Here is a 23,962-nt window from a genome sequence, read left to right as displayed (position 1 = left end):
GATTATAATTTCAGAAAAATTGGATGATTTATTCGAGAGAAAGAGCCTCACAAATTCAAAGAAGTCAATAAGGCGTTGGTCCACCATTGGGCCCTATGCAAGCAGTTATTCGTTTAGCATTGATTGATAGAGTTGTTGGATGTCCTCCTGAGGAATGTCGTGCAAAATTCTGTCCAACTGGCGCCTGAGATCATTAAAATCCGGAGCTGGTTGGAGGGCCCTGCCCATAATGCTCCAAACGTTCTCAATTAGGGAGAGATCCGGCGACATTGCTGGGCAAGGTAGGGTCTTTCAAGCACGAAGACGAGTAACAGAAACTCTCGACGTGTGCGGGCGGCCATTATCTTGCTGAAATGTAGGCTCAGGACGGTTTGGCGTGAAGAGCGACTAAACGGGGCGTAGAATATCGTCGACATACGGCTGTGCTACGAGACTGCCGTGAATGACAAGCAAAGAGATCCTGCTCCGAAAAGACATGTCTCCTCAGACCATAACTCCTGGTTGTCAGGCCTTGAGGCAGGTGACAGTCAGGTTGGTATCCCGTCGCTGCCCGAGCCGTCTCCAGACACGTATATGGCCTGCAATCTTATTGACTGGGGTAGAATTGTCTTCAGCGATGAGTTCCACATCGGACTGAGCCTCGATGATCAGCGAAGACGTGTCTGTTAATGCCCGAGACTGCGGAGCGATGGAACCTGACCTCCCCCTCCACATTGCCTGACAACCAGGAGTGAGGATCTGGCCTGCCATTTCACCTCTTTGGTTGTCATCTGCGGTACCCCTAGAGCACAGTGCTACGTCGACATATTATACTCCCCGTTTTGTTTGTTCTTCATGGCAAGCCACCCCGACTTACATTTCGGCAACACAATGCTCGCCCGCATATGGCGAGAGTTTCTACTACTTGCCTTCATGCTTGCAAAACCTACCTTGGCCAGAAAGGTCACCGGATCTATCCCCAACTGAGAGCGTTTGGAGCATTATAGGCAGAACCCCCCAACAAGCTTGGGATTTTGACAATCTAATGCGCTAATTGGACAGAATTTGGCACGATATCCCCCACGAGAACATCCAGCAACTCTATCAATCAGTGACAAGCCGAATATATCTATGCATAATGTTCAGAGGTGGACCAATGCGTTATTTACTCTGCCAATGTGTGCAGATCTTTATCTTGAATACATCACCCAATATTTCTGAAGCCGTATTCATTTGTTTGTGTGCACATGTGCACCACACCTACCGATATCCCGTTCCAGTCGGATAATTCCTTTGTTGTGTGTCGCTTTTTGTCTTAAGAGTGCATTAGTAACCCTCTGAAAACAGCACATTGGTCGCTTTGGTACGCTGTACATACTATAGAATTGGTACAAGGCGGTGAAGTGTCTCTCCGCCGCTGACGCAAATCGTAGCAGTGAAATGGTGTGTTTACGTTACTCTGTTGTATGGAATCAGCTAGGTAAGGCGGGGTCGACGTGGAGACGTGACAGAGTGGCAGAAATTAGATATTATGTTTGGGCGAGCCCTTGAGTACATCGTGCCCAATTTCTTGGTGTTTCAAAGCGGACTGGCCAAAGTGTCTACAAGGAATGGTGTACCACTAGCAGGCACGTAACATCACGTAAAAACAGTGGTCGTATAAACACCTAATAAATGACAATAACTTTCAAACACGACAGCAATTGCAGCTTTCAGTGAATGTAGGGCCATCTCCGCCATTTTGCGAGCCAACATTGCGCAGAAATTGCGTGTAATGGGCGTTTGGAGCGGGGAGCCTCCCAAAAGGCCGTTGCTAGCAGCAGCAGCAGCAACTGAAGCTGTACGTTTTCAATGGGCCGTACAGTAAAAAGTGGACGTGAGCTGACTGGAAACGTGTAGTGTGTCCAACAAGTAGCTAATTTGCCTCTTTACAAATGATTCAAGGCGTCGAGAGCCCTGGCTGACCGCAGTTTAATGAATGGTGTAATTCTAGACGGAGGTGGTTGTGTGATGTTTTGAGGATGTCTGCGTACCAATACTTGGTCTTACTCATTCATGTTGCCGTGAAGATGAATCAGGATGTTTATTTAAAGATTCAAGTGCCCAAGTGTTTCCGTTTCTTCTACAGCTTTGTGATGAGTATGCAGTGGACACTCTAGTTTTCCAAACTGACTACAGCAGTGTTCACTGGGCTGGACATGTACTTTCCTGGTTCATGGATACTGAGGCACTATAAAGCTCCAAGGTTGGTGCACTAAGTCACTCAAACGCACAGAAAATGTCTGGGATTATTTGAAAAGCGGGTGAAATGCTCGGGCATTTATGAATTTTGGGCATTTGTCCAGGCATCTACCCTGGGCATTTGCCCCAACTTATAAATGCCTAGGCATTTGACATTACTATGTCTTACCATGAAAATATCAGCCCAACAATGTAAATGTCGACGGTATTCACTGTGTGTCTTGGTTGGAAACAAACTTGTATTCACTCGCAGTATCTACTATTGATAACAGTAATGCCTACTTTACTCTCGTCCTAAAACTTTCGTTCATTATTGCTCGGCTGTGTCTCGGCTTTGTTTTTCCAGCAGTGTAAGATGACACATAGCAGTATGGGTATGTATACTGGTGATGGGTTGGCTGATATGCACTTGGTGCATGTGTTCATTGAAAGCAATGGAAGAATGGAGCAGCGACGCAACCCGTAGCGACGGCAACCACGTCACAGTATTTTTGCGTCTGACGATTGTTACATTACGCTGTGCTTTTGTTTAAGTTTTCCCGATAGCATGTGGCTACCGTTATATGGCAGTACCCCTCATTCACCAGTAGCACGATCTTGTGGAAGGACTCTGACGACCAAGCTGTTTAGCATCCAACAACATTAAATTCGTCCATCCATCCAAGAACAGACACCACTCTGTCACGACTCTGCGGATGCATACACGCACGATGAAAGATAATACCGACATCAGACGCATGAGGCCATTGATATAATTCAGTGACGACACGCTAAAATTTGTACGCGAGCGGTCACCTTAACTGCTTCGGCTGTCCGAGCACGCAGAACTATTGTCTGACAAGTTGGGTATCTGGGTTGGATGGGTAGCGTGATCGGATAGCCGAAGAGATTCAGGAGACCTCTCACGTAAAGCAGGAAATCCGGGTTCGAGTCCTGGCACAGCACAAATGTTCCTTATCGTCACTGAATTACTTCAGAACACTCGTACGTCTGACACCGGTATTTTTCTTTCAGCATGCATTTTCACTGTTGCGAAGGCATTTTAGTAGCAACAAAGTTAACTTGGGTAACAAGCCGAGTAAATCATGGCTGGAACAATTCAACAAGATAACGCAAGACCGTGTGTTGCCTTTGTGGTCTTAAGCTATCTGGATGCGGGGGGTGCCCGACTGTTGCCCTGGCCAGCACGTTCTCCAGATCTCTCACCCATCTAATACATCATGTCATGGGTTTACGAGAGACTGGCAAGCTTCCACTCACCAGCCACCACGACTGATGAGCTCCGTCACAGAGCTGAAGCAGCGAGGAATAGCATGCTCCTGTATGCCATCCAAGCTCAGTGCGAATCGAAACTTGCACCCTTTTTACCCCCATATTACCTACAAATTTAGTCAACTATCTTCATACTACAACGTACGTGCACAATAAGCAGAGCTTCGTTACTTGCTATCCCTCCCGACGTTGTAATTTCAATTGCCAGACGTGTAGGTGGCTGTATTTTACACTGTAGAATAGCACTGCATCAGTAATCCTCTAACAGCTCAATTATACGTGCTGTGGCTGTGTGCGGCGCAGAAAAGTGAATGCGGGTAGCTGATGTGTTACGCCATGTCGTCCACAGCTACAGGAACAAGCGAAAGTGGATCCTCCGTTTGTGGATTGTTCAGAACGCGGCCGCTGGGCCTTTCATTTATTGATTGATTTGGCAGCTAACGGCCATTTAGACAGCTAAAAGTTAAATAATAGACATGTAGTGGAAACAATGTATTGGTTACATGATAGTAATACAAATATAACAACACTAACGATTAACATGGTTGTAGTGGCACAAATACAAATAAAGGTACACGTATATGTTCAACAAATGTGTTGAACATGTCGTGTATCAAGTTAATATAGAAAATTAATATATACAACAAAAAAATAGGAGCACTAGAAATACAACCTCTCAGAGCCTAGACTGAAATAACTATACATGTAAAATACTTATTAATATAAAATGAACGTAGTTCCCCGTGTTGTGTTATTATTACAAAGAGATATTGGCTGCTTCTATAAATTTGAAAAGTTCTTTGGTATATGAAGCATTATTCAGAGAAGGTACAACGGTGCCACTCTTAGAAAACTCTACTTTCAGACGACGTAAATGTCCAAAGAAGAGGGTGTGAGTCCCATTTTGGACATGCAAAGAGGATGCGATTGAAATCACCTTCGCCGGCCGTTGTGGCCGAGCGGTTCTAGGCGCTCAGTCTGGAACCGCGCGACCGCTACGGTTGCAGGTTCGAATCCTGCCTCGGGCATGGATGTGTGTGATCTCCTTAGGTTAGTTAGGTTTAAGTAGTTCTACGTCTAGGGGACTGATGACCTCAGATGTTAAGTCCCATACTGCTCAGAGCCATTTGAACCATTTTTTTGATGTCACCTTCCATAGTGTTCTACAGACACAGAGTGGGATTGGAGTAATACCAGTTCGGTGGAGGCGCATCGAAAAGCTTTCGTGGTTGAACGACATACGGCAGACGGTAAATATCAGCCACGTGGGTAAGCGAACACCGCGAAAACAGAGTCTAAGTCGTGTAATACACTGAATACTGGCGTGGTATCTTCCACTGAATAACTGAGACACGTTTCAGTGCTCTTGCCATTGTTGAGAGGAATCCGTGAGATACAGTTGTGTAAGTAAGGCCCTGAACTTGAAAATGCTGAGCATAATATTAACTGGGAAAGTGACATCTACTACTAAGACTTAAATTTTTGGGTTAAGTTTAATTGAAAAATTTGTGGAATCTGGTAGACGAATTCATTAAAAGCAATCAGTATTTATCGAAAATTTTAAAATACAAAATATTGCGAGGGTAAAATATGATTTCAGACTTTTCTAAACTTTTTCTTGCTTACAGCCCCACAAAATAATGAAAGGAAAACAGTTTATGGCTTATTAAATTTTTGTCGTTCATGTGGCAAAACTTCAGCATCAAGCATGAGGTTTTGACTATTTCTTTACTGCTAACTATCAGCTACCAATCCTACAGACGTTTGAAGCTGTTTTATACATGGAACTTCCACTGTTTAAACGATGGAGCCGGCCGGTGTGGCTGTGCGGTTCTAGGCGCTTCAGCATGGAACCGCGTGACCGCTACGGTCGCAGGTTCGAATCCTGCCTCGGGCATGGATGTGTGTGATGTCCTTAGGCTAGTTAGGTTTAAGTAGCTCTAAGTTCTAGGGGACTGATGACCACAGATGTTAAGTCCCATAGTGCTCAAAGCCATTTGAACCATTTTTTTTTAAACGATGGAGCGTGGGAGTGTTACTGGTGACAATCTAATATGTTAGTTGGTAGCTACACCAAACAAATCGGCAGCAACAAGTAAAAGTGCGTTAAAAGTACACAGCGTAGGGTGGAAGTAAAGCTGTGAGGGCGAGTCGTGAGTGCTGCCTGGCTAGCTCAACTGGTAAGAGCACTGCCGATGAAATCGGATGTTCCGGGTCAGAGCTCACGTCTGACACATTGTTTCATCTGGCAGGAAGTTTCAAACAGCGCGCATTACGCTGGAGAGTGAAAGATTCACCCTGGAAACAAATCCGAACTTTCGGTTTTAAATCCTCAGTCAGTCCTCGGATTTCAGTCGGTCACTAAACAACCACTGGCAATTGGTCGGGGTTTAGGTTGAACTGTATGTGCCGTTGTAACGCGAGGGGCAGTCAGTTCACAGGTCAACGGCATACCACGCCTTATAAAGTACTGCGGTGTTCAAACCAGTACTGTTCGAACACAGCTTTAAGTTTGCCTGGAACCACTTCAAGCGTTGCATGGGGAAATGCACAGTATTTCAAAGACACCACCCGACGCCACACCAGAGACTCTATGTAACAGTCTGATTACATTTGCAATTTTTATTCCGCCTTGAAGAAATAACTTAAAACGTAAATCTAGGATGATGTATTGAAAACGTTTGCTATGTGGTAGTATAAGAGCTACAAGTGGGAATTCTTTTATTATTGTTTCTGGGAAATCTGTCATATTTCAGCAGGCTTTATTCACAAAGTGAGTGAATTATACATTAGTAAATGCCTTAAACTAGTGCTCCCCACTCCGTCCCCCTCCATGGGGGAGATTACATAGGGCGCCGGTTACCGGTGTTCGTGTAATCGCCAACATGACGCACTCACATATTAATATCTAATTATAAAGCCGTAAAGAGAAACAAGTACATAAATAATAAGATACACAATATTAATTTCGACAAGTGAATTTGAAGCCAGTATTGCTCCAGAATATTAAAGCCCCAGAAGTCAGGGCAAACTAGTCAAGACCATATCCCTAGCCCACGCCTTCCCTGAACATCGGCCGGTGGGCTGTCATTCGTTCAAAGAGGCCGAAGACCCACACGGCTCCAGTTCTCTCACGCTGAAGCCTAGCTTGAGGAATTAGCGGGCAGATGAAGGTGTCCATGTCCCCCTCCAACTGAGCGTCACCGTCGAGAACTCGATGCTGGAGCTGCCGGCCGGAAAGCGCCGACCGCGCGCCTGAGCGACGGGACGTCGTATTTTTCTGCCTTCTGCCGATGACACCAGTCGGTGTCTAGGTAGTTGCCGACGATCTACGCGTCCATGATGTGATCCATGCCGTCCTTCGCCGCCACGATGTCGGGCTTGCGGACATCCTCTGGTGTGCGGAGGTGAGGCTCGACGGAGAGGTCAAACCCCTACTGATGGTGAGACAGCCCGCGTGCGACGTACTTCACGACGGCATCATGACGCCGCACGCGGGCTTTGCTGGTAAGCACGCAAGCATGGACGATGTGGTTGGCAGTCTCAATGGCGTTACACCTCGCTCGGCACTTCATCTCCCTGTCACGGCCGCGGCTCCTACGGGCTCTCGATGGCAAGGCGTTGATGCGCGTGCTGGTGCACGCCACGTAGTCGCGGCCCGACAGGGAGCGACCGCTGTCCTCGATCCAACAGTGTTGGCCAGGTATCTTAGCCGACGACAGCAGGGAAGCCCCGTCGAAGGCGAGATGCAGGCGCGCGGCCCACATCTCCCCGCCCTTCGCAGACGTCTTCAGCAGGTGACCCTCCTAAGTTACGCCACCACCTCCCCCAGGTCTGCGTCGGTGGCATAGGGACCGAGCTGCAGCAAGGCAACGGGCCTGTTCCGCCTCAAAGTCGGCCCCATGAAATGAAATGATCGTATGGCATTGTTGGCTGGGATGTCTCACTCGGGTTCGGCCGCCAAGTGCAAGTCTAATTTCATTCGGCGCCACATTGGCCGACTTATGGCCCATTATGAGGATGAAATGATGATGAGGACAACACAACACCCAGTCCGCGAGCGAAGCAAATCTCCGACCCGTCCGGGAATCGAATCCGGGCCCAGTGAATGGGAGGCAAATACGTTACTACCCAGATAAGCAGGCGAACGTCGGCCCCATCTAGTGGGCAGGCGGGATACCGTGGCCCCCCTGGCTACAGGAGCGTGGAAATAGACCAGGGGAGTGTTCGCTGGGAGGAGGAACCATCTCCTTGCCGCAGCCCGAACACAAGATGTCCGGGGCCTAGAGGGCGCCGACACAGGTGCGACTCAAGGCGAAGCCACGGTACAGGCCGGGGGAAGTACGTCCCGAAGTCTGTAGAGCCGCTGCTCCGGCTTCAGTCGCGCACGTGGTATGACACTCAGTTGCTCCTCGATGTGGCGCCTCGGATGGAAGAGGCACCGGCCCGAAGAAGAGAACTGCAGTCCCAGGTAGCGGAAGGTCTCACCCACACCCAGTGCCGGCAGGGTTGTGTCGCCGGCAGTGAAAGTGACGTCGGAATCGACCTTCACCTTCCTATCGCGGCCAGACGCCACGAGCGTGAGGGTGAAACACTTCCGCGGGTTCCCACGCAGCCCCAGCTGGTCGAGGGCTGCTACCGCTGTATTAATGAGGGACTGTAGACGCGCCCCTTCGTCGAAGCAAGCGAAAAGCCGGATGTCATCTGCAAAGACCGCTGCGTTAATGTGGCGACCCAACACCTTGGCACCTGAGGGCAGCTGGCCTAAAACATAGTCGACAGCGAAGTTAAAGGGGGAATTCTTTTATTATTGCTTCTGGATTATATGTTAAGAATATCCGAGTCGTCACCCAGCTGCACACTCCAAGGAAAGTAGTACCTGCACGAAGGATGAGAACTCAGTGGATGCCAAGAACAGTGAGCCAGGCAGGATAGAGTGTACACATGCTAGTGTCGTGCCAAAAGAAGATTCGATTCAAACTAAGTGCACGTCAGTCTTTGTGTTGTGTTCACCTCTGACTGGCGGTGTTTTTATTTGCGTCCAGTCAGGACAACTCATCTCGATCTTGATTGATCTGTCTTTAAGACAGATAGTATTCAGATATTATGAGGCGCAGCTACTGTATTTTTCTCTGAAAGAATATATGGGTATATTTGTGATCAGCAGTATATCGTTTTTCTTTCATTTTTAGAGAGGATACTGTGACGGTCAGATCACTTATTTCTAATTAATTAAAGTGTAGAGTTTATTTTTATTAGTAACTGTTACGGGAAGTTGAGAGAGATGTTTATTCATTGACAAGCTGTTACCCGCGGCTGCGCTAACGTATCAGTAGCTTAATTACGTTGAGTGATTGTGAGTAAGTAAACTGTTATACGTGGAAATGGAAATGAGCGTTTGGCGTCATTGTCCGGGAGGCCCCTTGCGGGGCAGGTCCGGCAGCCTTGGTGCACGTCTTATTACATTCGACACCACATTGGGCGACCTGCGCGCCGGATGGGGATGAAATGATGATGAAGAAAGCACAACATCCAGTCCCTGAGCGGAGAAAATCCCCGACTCAGCCGGGAATCAAACGCGGGCCCGTAGGACGGCAATCCGTCACGCTGACAAGTCAGCTATCGGGGCGGACACTGTTATACACGCAATAACGTCAACGGCCCTCAAGTGTCTGGCAGTAGTTGGCAGGTGTGCGCATCTATGCATCTTGCTATCGAAGTAGCTATACATTATACAACGCCGGCCGGGGTGGCCGAGCGGTTCTAGGCGCTACAGTCTGGAACCGCGCGACCGCTACGGTCGCAGATTCGAACCCTGCCAAGGACATGGATATGTGTGATGTCCTTAGGTTAGTTAGGTTTAAGTAGTTCTATGTTCTAGGGGACTAATGACCTCAGAAGTTAAGTCCCATAGTGCTCAGAGCTCTTTTATACAACGCGTACATCATGCAACAGATTTAATAATTTCTTAACATGATTTATGCGTACTGATCTAAAAAACAAAAAAGGTGTTCCGTTTCCTGCCTCAACCTCTTATGGGTAGCTTTTTTTTGTTTTGCTTTCTTTTTTCTACATTCTGAACAAGCCTTTGTTCTTCCTCAGGGTTCAAGCTACCTCCATACTAAATTTCACCAAAATCGAAAAAAATGTATGTGAAATCTTATGGGATTTAACTGCTAAGGTCATCAGTCCCTAAGCTTACACACCACTTAACCTAAATTATCCTAAGGACAAAAACACTCATCCGTGCTCGAGGGAGGACTCGAACCTCCGGCGGGACCAGCCGCACAGTCACCAAAATCGGTTCAGCTGTTTAGTCATAAAATGACAGCAGACAAAAGCACGTTCGCATTTATAATGCCACTATGGATGGTACGGATTGAAGCGGACCACTCCTTGAAATTGCTTATTCACACTCGGGGTGGCGGAACTCAATCGCCACAGGAAGTTGTAAAATAAAAAACCGCGGTCAGATAGTATATTTTAGAACCTTAGTGTGGTTTTGGTGTTGAAACATTTGTAATATCTGGTATTTTTGTGTTAGGCCCCTGATAGGCAGGTTCACTGGAAAAAAAAACTCTTATGTTTGGAACTCTTGTAATTAAAACTGACCATTCAGTAGAAATAGCGGACCGACACATGTTCCAAACAGCTGTTACGTAGAGAAAGCTTCGAATGGAACAGCTTTCTTTTCTTTTCATTTTTAATTTCCAACTCTTAACGGCCGAGATAAATGAAGTGTTGCTTCATATGCCTGTTGCAACAGATCTGTCACTCAAATTCGAGGTATCCGCAATGGCTAAATACTAACTCTCAATAAAACAAATTTTTTGTAACAGAAAAGCCAATGAACTTGGTAAAATATAGTACTCTTTACTGTGATTGATGGTGTTGGACTCCTTTTTGAACTGGGACAAGCTACGATTCTCTCCTGATCACACGGTAGGGAAGCTGAAATACTGTCTCGATGCTGTGCACAGAAGACATCCATGAGCTGTCCAAGATTTGGTGACAGTCACTTATTCCGCAGTGAAAAAGACAAATACATACTATGATCATTACCTGCAGCACCAATTCGACAGGGTTACGTTGTGGAAAGATACCTTCTGTACAGAAACGATGCAGTGGTTCTAATGCTGCACTGTGTTGTCGCCTGTGGTCACTTGTCACGGCCTGGCAAGTTCCTCGCAAAGCGGCAGCGCGTGCCAGCCTGCAAATCGAAGACATGGCGAGTGCGCCGTCCCATAAAACCGAGCGATACGGCACAGCTCTCGTATTCGGCAGTAGTGGGGTTAGAGCGCCGCTGGGTCATCAGGATTTAGTATTTCTGATTGGTTTCCCTAAATTACCTTACATGAATGCTGGGACCGTACCTTTAACGAAGACACGGTCGACCGGGAAAAGTGCATTTACGGTGTCGGCAGCATTTCCGTGATGGGCAGATGTTGCCAAAGGCGGCATGAATTTCGCGAAATCAAGACGACCAGTCATTAGTCAGATGTTGATAGCCATTGTGAATGTCGTTCTTAATTTATTTCGTTTCTTAAATGAATTTAATTTATATTTTGTTTGTCGCAGGAATTAAAAAATAATTTTTGATATTAGCAGTAGTTATCGCAACGAAAACCTCAAAAATGGTGATATGTTTGACATTAATAGCCAAATACCTGAGAACTAACAAAATAAATACGAGCAGTCGTGATAAATTTTCCGGCATTTGTGAAAAGCTGCTGTGTCACCGACTTTCTCGTTACATGATCGTAAGAAAGTGAAGAAAGACTTGGGCAAAATTTACGCGTGGTGTAGTCAATAACAGCTCTCTTTAAATGTGGAGAATTGCAGGAAAATGTCTGCAAAAAGTAAATAACTGGATGGTATGCGGCTACAAGATTAATTATGAATATCTGGAACACGTAAAATCATTTAAACTTTCAGAGGTAATACCATGAACCGATATGAAATGAGATGAACCCCTTAAATCAGTATTTGCGAAGGCGAATAGAGAACTTAAATTTGTTGGAAGCACTCCGAAAAGTGTAGTACACCTGAAAGGAAATCGCATACAACACGCTACTGTAACTAATTCTGGAGTACCAGTAAATCCATGATTCTTTAAAGAATCGAAGTACCACATATAAAATAGCTTCAAACGTCTGATTATTTTAAAAATGAATTAATTTGTTGAATATTTGACATTAGGTGTGTAAGGGAGAAAAGTTTAGAAAAGGATTGAAATTATGTTTAAAGTATGTTGGAAGTTACTAAATGCTCTCATTATGAAACAATAGATGGTACAGTCTGGGTAATTTGCGCTCCATTTCAAGCAAAAGCAAGTTTTTCACGCGTATCAATGTTTATGACGTCATATTACCTGATCTATGTGTCTTACAACGATATCATTTTGCAGGTACATTCGGTGGTATACGTGGATTCTGTCTGCAAATTGCGTTGCGAATGGAGTTAGTAGTAAAGACGTAATAAATTAAAAATTCATGTCTGATGCTGAAGTTTTCTGCGTGAACGGATAAAATGTAGTAAGCGACAAGCTTTTTTCTTTTTATCATGTTAAGGGAGTGTCAGCGAGAAAAAAATTTGTAAAGGTTTGAAATTGAGCGTACAGCTTGTTGGAAGTCGCTTAGAGCTCTCATTCGTAAATACTGGACGAACAAAGTCGCGATGATTTGCGAGAATTGAGCTACGCTACCTCAAGACTTACAAGTATACACTATTTCTAACTGTTGTCTTACTGTGTTGAATCTTCGTTATACATCTTTGTGAGTAGATTCTGACAACATTTAAAATTTTTAAATTCGAGCAATAACTACGCGAAATATTGAAACACGAATTTTGTTGCCGTTGGAAGCGGTTAGATGGACAAATTGAAATTAAAGCTGCTTTCCGGATTCCGTGATAGTCGCTTAGTTATCTACGCAGGTTGCTCCAGCTCTAGGAATCCTTATAGAGTATGCAGGACAAGAGGCATCGAAACGAATGCAGAGACGCCATGGATCGTAATGGGTCGTTGCGTCAATACGAAAGAGTAACAGAAACACACGGGACAGAACTTAAACGGGGATCACAAAAAAAAGGCGACTTGCTCTTGCTATTGAGGAAACTTAGAGTAGCGGAAGATAGTGCTGCAAGTCTCCTGCTACCTCGCGTAGTGACTAAGTTAAGAGGGATTAACTCACGCAGAGGCTTATAGACGGCCGCAACTCCCTCGCTCAACACGCGAAATGAGTACGTCATAAAACAATAATCCACTACGAAGTAACCACCACCCCGTCCCCCGCCACATATCTTGAAGTGTATTGGATACCATACTGCAAGAAGACGAGAAGTTTTGGGCTGCACAAAATATACTTAACACTAACATTAACAGTCCAGCAAAAAAGGGGGGGGGGGGGGGGAGGTCGGAGGTATATATAGCTAACACATATCATCGTGTGGCTGCAGTTTCAGATTGAAAAGATTGAATTTATTATAACTTTATAAAATCGGATTTTTTTCCCACGGATCGTGTGACAGACGCTCACTTCTTGGGCCGCATTGATACTTGATTTAGACCGCATACAGACCATGGGCTGCACACGTCCGATGTAGAGCCATTCCTGCGCTAAACGGACGCCGATGTGTTGTCATGTTGATACAAACGTTTGCCGTGCATAAAGAAGTATAACATTACTGCTTGCTCTCAGCCACACGCTGCTATAAGCAATAAGGAACGATTAGCTGTAACGTATCTGCCGGCCGGGATGGCCAAGCGGTTCTAGGCGCTACAGTTTGGAACCGCGTAACCGCTACGGTCGCAGGTTCGAATCCTGCCTCGGACACGGATGTGTGCGATGTCCTTAGGATAGTTAGGTTTAAGTAGTTCTAAGTCCTAGGGGACTGACGACCTCAGAAGTTAAGTCCTATAGTGCTCAGAGACATTTGAACCATTTTTTGTAACGTATCTGACACGCAAAAATCAATACGACGTTCCATGTCTACGATTTCTTGGTTAGTTTCTAGTCAGTTATTGGACAAAAGCAGCAAAATCAACACTGAAGTGCCAAAGAAACTGGTATAGTCATACGTACTCAAATACAGAGATACGTAAACAGGCAGAATGCGGTGTTGCGATCGGTAATTTCTATATAAGACAAGTATCTGGCGCAGTTGCTACAAGCGCAGGTTATCAAGATTTAAGTGAGTCTGAACATGGTGTTATAGTCGGCGTACGAGCAATAGGAAACAGCATCTCCGAGGTAGCGATGAACTGAGGATTTTCCCGTACGACCATTTCGCGAGTGTACCGTGAATATCAGTAATCCAGTGAAACATCAAATCTCCGACATCGCTGCGGCCGGAAAAAGATCCTGAAAGAACGGGGTCTATGACGACTGAAGAGAATCGTTCAACGTGACGGAGGTATAACCCTCCCGCAAATTGCTGCAGATTTCAATGCTGGCCCCCAGCGTGCGAACCATTCAACGAAACATCACCGATATGGGCTTTCGGAGACGATGGCCCACCCGTGTACCCTTGATCGCTACACTACACAAAGCTTTACGCCTCGCCTGGGCCCGTCAACACCTAGATTGGATTGTTGACGACTGGAAAACATGTTGCCTGGTCGGACGAGTCTCGTTTCAAATTGTATCGAGCGGATAGACGTGCACGAGTATGGAGAAAACCTCATAAATCCATGGACGCTGCATGTCAACAGTGGACTGTTCAAGATGGTGGAGCCACTGTGATGGTCTGAGGCGTGTGCAGTTGGAGTGATATGGAAACTCTGATACGTCTAGATACGACTCTGACAGGTGATACGTACGTAACCATCCTGTTTGATCACCTGCATCCGTTCAAAAAAATGGCTCTGAGCACTATGGGACTTAACATCTGTGGTCATCAGTCCCCTAGAACTTAGAACTACTTAAACCTAACTAACCTAAGGACATCATACACATCCATGCCCGAGGCAGGATTCGAACCTGCGACCGTAGTAGTCGCGCGGCTCCGGATTGAGCGCCTAGAACCGCTAGACCACCGCGGCCGGCGCATCCGTTCATGTCCATTGTGCATTCCGACGGACTTGGGCAATTCCAGCAGGACAATGCGACACCCCACATGTCCAGAATTGCTACAGAGTGGATCCAGGAACATTCTTTTGAGTTTAAACGCTTCCGCTGGCCACCAGACTCTCGAGACATGAACATTATTGAGCATATCTGGGATGTCTTGTAATGTACTGTTCAGTAGAGATCTTCATCTCCTCCTACTCTTACGGATGTATGGACAGCCCTGTAGGATTCATGTTGTTAGTTCCCTCCAGCACTACTTCGGACATTAGTCGAGTCCAAGTCACGTCGTGCTGCGACACTTTTGCGTCCACGCGGGGGCCGTGCATGATATTAGGCAGGTGTATCAGTTTCTTTGGCTCTTCAGTGCGTATGCGGTATATAAATATTAAAGCAACAAAACCAATCTGTATGTTTTTCACCCCTAAATACTGGCTACTATCCCAGTACGGGTGAATCGTGATTCATTCTGGGTGTAGGTAGTAACGCTGTTTGTACAGGCTACGGTTTGGTCATGATTCAATGGCCGCTAGGTTTATACACGTCAAACTATACGGGTCTGTCTTAACGTAAGTAGCGAAGGCTTAATTCGATATCTACTGAGACAATTACATTAAGTAATTAAATGAAAACAGTTCACTAACGTAGTTATCTCTATTTTATTCATCCATCGTAACAACAGAAAAATTGAGCCTACGCTTGATTCGAACCCCAATTTACTGCTTCTCAAGTTATATGTTTCGTACAGTCAGACCAGACTGACATGTAAGAGAAGGGCATTTACTTAGTACCGGTACTCCTAGAGTAATCGCCACTCTAAAGTTTATATCCAAGTCGTTAACAATAGCCGCAGCCTGTTGCTAGAGAGTGGAGGGCTATCGCGATCGGGAGCCCGCAGACATCGCAGATGCTACGGTTGGCACACCAGCACCGGCCGCGGTCACCGGAGGGCACTTGAGTTTAGCACCGATCACGCCAGTTGACCCTCGCAGCCCGTGACGTCACCGAGATCCTTGGAGCGTGTATTCCTGTTGGGCCACACAGGGCAGCCGCGGACTCGGCCAGCCGTGTGCTGCCAGGCTAACAACCGTTCGGTTTAAAGCGTAGCTTCTGATTCCGGCCTGGAGTAAGAATCTGCCGCAGACTTCCCACCGACTACATTGTATTTGAAACTTCCCGGTCAGATTATAACTGCGTGCCGGGCCGAGACTCGAACTCCGGACCTTTGCTCTTATCGGCTGAGCGACCCAAGGACGACTCACGACCCGGCCTCGTCCTCATAGGTTTACTTCCGTCAGTAACTCACCTATCCTCCAAACTTCACAGAAGTGCTTCTGCGAAACTTACAGGACTAGCACTCCGTGAAGAAAGAATATTGCGGAAACATGGCTATGCCATGGCCAGGTCATGTATCCGCAAAATTCTTTCTTTCTGGAGTGCTAATCCTGTAACTTTCCCAGAAAAACTTCTGTGAAGTTTGAAAGATACGTGAGTTACTGACGGAAGTAAAGCTATGAGGACGACAACGGGGTCATGGGTCGTGAGTCATCCTAGGGTAGTTCAGCCGATAAGAGTACTTGCCCGTGAAAGGCAAAGGTCCGAGTTCGAGTCTCAGCTCGACACTCCAGGAAGTTTCATATAAGCGTACACTGAGCTGCGAAGTGAAAGTTTCATTCTGCACACATTGTATTTGGTACAACCGCACCTGGAGCGAAGCTCCATTTCACCGTACGCTTTCAGATGTTCCAGTTTTGGAACACGATCTGTGTGTGTGAAGTCTTTTGGGACTCAACTGCTAAGGTCATCAGTCCCTAAATTATCCTAAGGACAAACACACACACCCATGCCCGAACCTCCGCCGGGATGGAACACGATCTCTTCCACTCTCCAGACACAACTAATTATTCACAAAAAATGGGAGAGACGGAACACTGGAATTTAAGATTCCGCATACGACGACGTCATTAGAGACGGAACAACGAACTTGGATTGGACGAAAAGGGGGCAGTCAATACAGTGGCCTCTCCGTACAGGTCGCCGGACAGGGCTGTGAACCCCATTCCTTCCATTTCTCGGTCCACTATTTCAAAAGCTGCGTCACCACGCTCGATATTACTCTTGTTGAATCACTGCAGGGTTTTCCCTGAGAATCGAGTGTTCTTGCCAAACTCGCATGCTCGCTACCAACTAAACACCACCCTTGTTCAAATGGTTCAAATGGCTCTAAGCACTATGGGACTTAACAGCTGAGGTCATCAGTTCCGTAGACTTAGAACTACTTAAACCTAACTAACCTAAGGACATCACACACATCCAGGTCCGAGGCAGGATACGAACCTGCGACCGTAGCAGCATCGCGGTTCCGGACTAAAGCGCCTAGAACCGCTCGGCCTCAACGATCGGCCTCACGCTTGTTTCCAAAGTTATACTGATGACTTTATCTTCTTATCTTATTTCGTTTTTCAGTCTTAGGAGGTTCACACGATATCGGAAGTTATTTTCGCAACGTTGTCGTACTTTTAAAGAAGAGAAGAAGGTATCAACAAAATAGTTAGTTGCAACTGTTCAGTTAATCGGTTCTGTAACCGCATATTGTGCGCTCGGTCCCGATGGAACTATTTCGGATCTAGTTAGTAGTAACTCATCTCCGGAATGTAGTCAGCAGGAGGAAAAACCGTAAAACATGCGATTCCTCATCACCACACCGTACGCCGTCTCCGGGATAGATTCTTAGACCTCTCTCTTGGAGCTGATTCGTCCGTAGTAGGCTGTGACGAATATCGCGTTTTATTCTCAACCTTCCTTTTTTCCTTCCTTCCTTTTCTTTACACTATCATCCGCAACCATATAAACAAAACAGTACATCTGCACCGGAGCCCATCATAAACATCTACTCTTTACAGACACACTTTTGACTCACTACGCTGAGGAAATCAAAGTCTGCAACACAGGTTTTCAACAAAAAATATAACAACCTTGACGTGCGAACTAATCATTAGGCGAGGTTAAACATATAACCGACATGAGAATCTTTTTTTCTATAATTGGGTAGCACAGGGTAGTTCCCTTCGAAACGAGCGTCACGACAAGTTCTTACCATCTGACAAATACACTCCTGGAAATGGAAAAAAGAACACATTGACACCGGTGTGTCAAACCCACCATACTTGCTCCGGACACTGCGAGAGGGCTGTACAAGCAATGATCACACGCACGGCACAGCGGACACACCAGGAACCGCGGTGTTGGCCGTCGAATGGCGCTAGCTGCGCAGCATTTGTGCACCGCCGCCGTCAGTGTCAGCCAGTTTGCCGTGGCATACGGAGCTCCATCGCAATCTTTAACACTGGTAGCATGCCGCGACAGCGTGGACGTGAACCGTATGTGCAGTTGACGGACTTTGAGCGAGGGCGTATAGTGGGCATGCGGGAGGCCGGGTGGACGTACCGCCGAATTGCTCAACACGTGGGGCGTGAGGTCTCCACAGTACATCGATGTTGTCGCCAGTGGTCGGAGGAAGGTGCACGTGCCCGTCGACCTGGGACCGGACCGCAGCGACGCACGGATGCACGCCAAGACCTACGCAGTGCCGTAGGGGACCGCACCGCCACTTCCCAGCAAATTAGGGACACTGTTGCTCCTGGGGTATCGGCGAGGACCATTCGCAACCGTCTCCATGAAGCTGGGCTACGGTCCCGCACACCGTTAGGCCGTCTTCCGCTCACGCCCCAACATCGTGCAGCCCGCCTCCAGTGGTGTCGCGACAGGCGTGAATGGATGGACGAATGGAGACGTGTCGTCTTCAGCGATGAGAGTCGCTTCTGCCTTGGTGCCAATGATGGTCGTATGCGTGTTTGGCGCTGTGCAGGTGAGCGCCACAATCAGGACTGCATACGACCGAGGCACACAGGGCCAACACCCGGCATCATGGTGTGGGGAGCGATCTCCTACACTGGCCGTACACCACTGGTGATCGTCGAGGGGACACTGAATAGTGCACGGTACATCCAAGCCGTCATCGAACCCATCGTTCTACCATTCCTAGACCGGCAAGGGAACTTGCTGTTCCAACAGGACAATGCACATCCGCATGTATCCCGTGCCACCCAACGTGCTCTAGAAGGTGTAAGTCAACTACCCTGGCCAGCTAGATCTCCGGATCTGTCCCCCATTGAGCATGTTTGGGACTGGATGAAGCGTCGTCTCACGCGGTCTGCACGTCCAGCACGAACGCTGGTCCAACTGAGGCGCCAGGTGGAAATGGCATGGCAAGCCGTTCCACAGGACTACATCCAGCATCTCTACGATCGTCTCCATGGGAGAATAGCAGCCTGCATTGCTGCGAAAGGTGGATATACACTGTACTAGTGCCGACATTGTGCATGCTCTGTTGCCTGTGTCTATGTGCCTGTGGTTCTGTCAGTGATCATGTGATGTATCTGACCCCAGGAATGTGTCAATAAAGTTTCCCCATCCTGGGACAATGAATTCACGGTGTTCTTATTTCAATTTCCAGTAGTGTATAATCTTTGTCACTGCACAACGTCATTCGCTCTTCTAGACTCGTATCCAGATGGCTTCTGCTTCCCCCTCTTCTTCTTGTTGTTCTTCTTCATCATCCTTACGTACCCACCCATTTGAAAAATGGCTCTGAGCACTATGGGACTTAACTACTGAGGTCATCAGTCCCCTAGAACTTAGAACTACTTAAACCTAACTAACCTGAAGACATCACACACATCCATACCCGAGGCAGGATTCGAACCTGCGACCGTAGCGGTCACGCGGTTCCAAACTGAAGCGCTTAGAACCGCACGGCCACACCGGCCGGCCCCATTTGAAAGATTATTCGGCTGTACCCACCCATTTCAAAGATTATTCGGCTATTTGCTTCGGTTTCACACTCGTCAGAGTACACTGGGAGACGAAAAGTGAGGCCTCCAGAAGACATGCATGAATGTCAATGTAACACCGCACAAGCACACCCCATTGGCGGTATGTAAATAATCAGAGTTACAATTCTCTGTGCCAGGTAGCGCGGTCACCAGGGTGCATTAATGTTGTTCGTTCTCCTGTTATTACCAGGCCTGGTAGGGCATATAAGGGCTGTGAGCAACGTCAGATGTTGAGTAATTACTGTGAAGCGCACGGAGATGCCGCGTACTCGTCCGAGATATCGTTACGAACACCTGGTGGAGTTTGAAAAGGGTCTCACGTGGGTCTCCATTTGGCCAGCTGGTCGAATAGTGCAATATTCCGATCTGTGGGGCATTCGGGTATGACAGTGGCCCTATGCTGGACTGTTTGGGAACGTGTGAACAGCCATACTCGTCGTCAAGGTTCCAGTCGATCACGTCTGACCACCACAAGGAAGAGGCCCCTTATTTTGCTCCGAGCACATCGTAATCTCTTGTCATCTGTGCCTGCCATTCAGGAAAAAGCAATGGACTCCCAGAAACATTCTGTGTCGTCCCGCACCATTTATTGGAGACTAGCAATATCCGAATTATCGTCCCAAGCGTAGGCTGACCTTAACAACACAACACAATCTGCTGCATTTGGAGTGGTGCCGTCACGGGTTGAGTTCTGCGGTAAATAGTGGTTCTGCCTTACCTCGGATGACCATCGTTGGCGAGTATGGCGTTGACCTGGGGAGGGGGGGGGGGGGAGGGGGGGCATTCTTCCACTGTTTTGGAGAGGCACGGTGATGTTACTCTGGGCGTCCTGGTGTGGGGAGTCATCAGGTCACGGCTGGTAGTGACTGAGGAAACTCTGACGCCACAGTGGTACGTCACGGACATCCTGTGTCCCCATGTCGTACCTCTTACGCGGTAGTACCATTGTGATATTTTTCAAAACGACAATACTCGTCCACACCTACCACATCTCTCTATGACCTGTCTGCGTGATGTTGAGGTACTCCCTTGGCCAACAAGACACCCAGATCCGTCCCCGATAGAACATTTGTGGTACAAGCTCCGGCGTCAACTCCATCCCAATGCCAGTACGAAGGATATCAAAGACCAGCTACAAAAGTTGCGTGCTACATCTCCTCAGGAGGGGATACACTGGCTTTATGACACAATTTCCTACCGAATCAATGTGTGCACCCAGGCCAGACGGGGTGCAAAGTCATACTTACAAGTGGGTTCATAGTGCCAAGTCCTTCGTAAATCTGGATCGATTTTGTAATCACCGAAATAACATCACGTACGCTCTTCACCCATGAAGTTTAGTTGCCCCCTCCTCTTCTCAGAGCTTCACTTTTTATGTCAGGCACTGCACTTACAAGGGGACCTAATGGACTGGCCCTTCTCGACTTTCTTCATTCTTATAGTATTTAAAGCTGCGTACGTACACATCGATTTCCTAAGGCAGTAGCCGTCAAGCAAGTCACAAAAAATCGCATTTGAATATTACAATATTCCCGAGCGCCTTTGCGCACAAAACAACTCCAGTTTAATATCGAATTTGTCGGAAACACGACGCAGTTGAAGGAACAGGAAAATACAGTGAGTGAGTGAATGTCTGTGTGTGTGTGTGTGTGTGTGTGTGTGTGTGTGTGTGTGTGTGTGTGTGTGTGTCTGTGTATGTGTGTGTGTGTGTGTGTGTGTGTGTGCGCCAATGAGTGTGTAGTTACGGTCCATTGTGATGATATTCTTTATTATAACATCGCCCGGAGACAATATTTGGATGACTTCACACGAGGAACAATCATCGAGATATTGGGAGCAGACGAAGAGTGACGATCTAGCCTAGAAGGTCGGTATTGCTTACAGCATTGTTTCACGTGCGTGGGGAGCGATCCGAAACGCAGGCACTGCTGCTGCCCAAATGAGAGGTGGTGGTGGACCACGGTCAACTACAGCAGCAGATGACCGCCACACTGTGCAACAAGCAGAAAAGCACCCGCATCGAACAGCGGGTGCAGTTGCAACCATATGTAACGGGACTGCAAGGCACGCAATCTCACGTTCCACAGTGGCACAGCGACAGTAGGGGGTGGTCTTTTTGCCCGACGACCAGTACGTTGCGTTCCGCTGACAGCCGCACATTGATGGCACACTTTCCAATGGTGCCAAGAACATTAGGACTGGACCAACGAGGAGTGGGTGCGCGTGTTCTTCTCCGATGGGAGCAGATTCAGTCTGAGTACGGATTTTGGACGTACTCTCATATGGCGAGAGGTGGGAACACGTATGTCCCCTGGAAGATTGTCGAACGTGATCGTTTTGTGGTCCAGGTATTGGCGTGTAGCAGCATATTGTTGTAGGAGCATACTGATCTCCAAATCCTTGAACGCTGTGCACTCACGGGTCAATGTTATTGTGACACTACGAGGTGCGACAATAAAAAAATGTTGCTTACCGATTTAGTCAAGTTTAGTGTTGTCTCCATCAAAGTAGTTCCCTTCTGATTGCACACACTTTTTCCAGCGCTTCTGCTATTGATGGTAACATTTCTGGAACTCATCTGTAATATCGTCCAAGGCACTCGTCACAGCTTTTTGGACATCTTGTGTTGTTTGAAAATGGTGTCCCTTGACCACCGTTTTGACTCTTGGAAATGGAAAAAAGTCGCACGGAGCGATATCTGGTGAATAAGGTGGCTGTGGTAGTACTGAAATTTGTTTTGAGGTTAAAAATTGCTGTACTGACAGAGTAGTATGGGATGACGCATTATCGTGATGCAGAATCCAATTATCAGCAATGTTGGCACAGTCATGAAGAACTCTTTTATGAAGTCTTTCTAAAATTTCTTTGTAGTAGTATTGGTTAACTGTTTGTCCAGGAGGCACCCATTCTTTATGAACAATTCCCTTGGAATCAAAGAAGCACACAAGCATGCATTCCACTTTTGACTTTGACATGCGACCTTTTTTTGGTGTGGGTGATCCCCTTGAGCACCATTGCGAACTTTGGCGCTTTGCCTCTGGACCGTACTGAAAAACCAGCTTTCATCACCAGTGATAACACGGCTCAACAGTTCTGGATTGATTTCCGTTTGCTCTAACAGATCGGCTGCCACATTTTTCCGTGTTTCGCGCTGTTGTGGTGTGAGATTTTTGGGGACAAATTTTGCACAAATCTTTCTCAAACCAAGATCTTCAGTTATTATTAGACTAACCGTTTCTCGATTGATGTTTAGTTCTGCTGCAATCATTTTCACAGATAATCTTCGATCAGATCATTCGAGTTCACGCACCCTGGCCAAGTTGACATCCGTCTGTGAGGTTGATGGTCGTCCACTGCGGTCTTCATCTTCAACATTTGTTCTGCCTTCACTAAACATTTTATGCCAACGAAAAACTTGAGCTCTTGACATAACCTCCTCTCCAAAAGCCTTCTGAAGCTTACCATAAGTTGTCGCATTTTCACCCAATTTAACGCAAAAAGAAATTGCGTACCGTTGCGCAATATTATGTGGTTCCATTTCCGTGACGAGAGACACAAACACGTTTTAACTTATTACAGCAAAACTTACGAATGAGCAGTTGCACTGATGTGACGCTTGGACTTAGAAGCAGCTTAAAGACCAAGTTCAAAGATATTGTGCCTACGCAAGCCTGCAGGGTTGCCACATCTTGCAAAGAGAATCAGTCTCATTACTTTATTGTCGCACCTCGTATACTTCGCCATAAGCATCTTTTCAGGGTTGCTTTCGAGCGTGACTACAGTTTTACGAGTGACAATGCGAGACCGCATCGCCGGTCGAGGAGCTCTTAGAAGGAGAGGATATTCGGCGAATGGACTGGCCTGCCTGTTCCTCCGTTTTAAATCCTATCGAACACGTGTGGAATGCGTAAGTGAGACTTACAGCAACACGCCCATATGAACAAACGACCATTTAGCCGTTATCAGCCGCGCCCGTGAGCGAATGGAACGCCCTATCACAAGAACTCCTTAGCAAACTTGTGGCCAACATGGGACAACGTAGCTCATCGCCGTTCGTGGTGATCACAGACACTACTAAGAACCATGCCCCGCCTTTTGTAATGTCTACATGAGCATCATAAATCGCGATGACTTCAGTGTAATTATTGGCTTTGAATAAAAGTATCATTTCTGTTCGTCCCATAGCGTATTTCATTCAGTTAGTTTCTGTACTACACTGTAGCAACATTTTATCCATCTTCAGTGACTGTAGTCGTATATAATAAAATAATAAGCAACCAGTTGCATACAAGAAATTTAATTTCTTTACCGATTTCGGGTATGCGATAGGCATAACCTTCTGAAGAAGAGCACTAAGTCCCGAAACCGGTAGTGAAATTAAATTTCTTGTATGCGACTGGTTACTTATTATTTCATTATACACTATAGCAGTTCTTTCTACGTATGGTCGAAGTTTTATAAAGCTATTTTACTTGGCAATGACACAGAATGTGAAAGTTACTTTCGTCC

At 46.8% G+C, this 23,962-nt stretch overlaps 1 protein-coding gene across 1 annotated transcript in view; it reads right to left on the bottom strand.

Annotated features, from left to right (window-relative positions):
- The window catches only part of LOC124596513 (phospholipid-transporting ATPase IF-like), a 643,086-nt gene that overhangs the window by 269,197 nt on the left and 349,927 nt on the right, over positions 1-23,962 (bottom strand). The window lies entirely within an intron of this gene.

This window comes from Schistocerca americana, chromosome 2, assembly GCF_021461395.2.
Source record: "Schistocerca americana isolate TAMUIC-IGC-003095 chromosome 2, iqSchAmer2.1, whole genome shotgun sequence".
NCBI lineage: Eukaryota > Metazoa > Arthropoda > Insecta > Orthoptera > Acrididae > Schistocerca > Schistocerca americana.
Note: the sequence above shows the minus strand (reverse complement) of the source record. Positions and strands in the feature narration are given on the sequence as shown.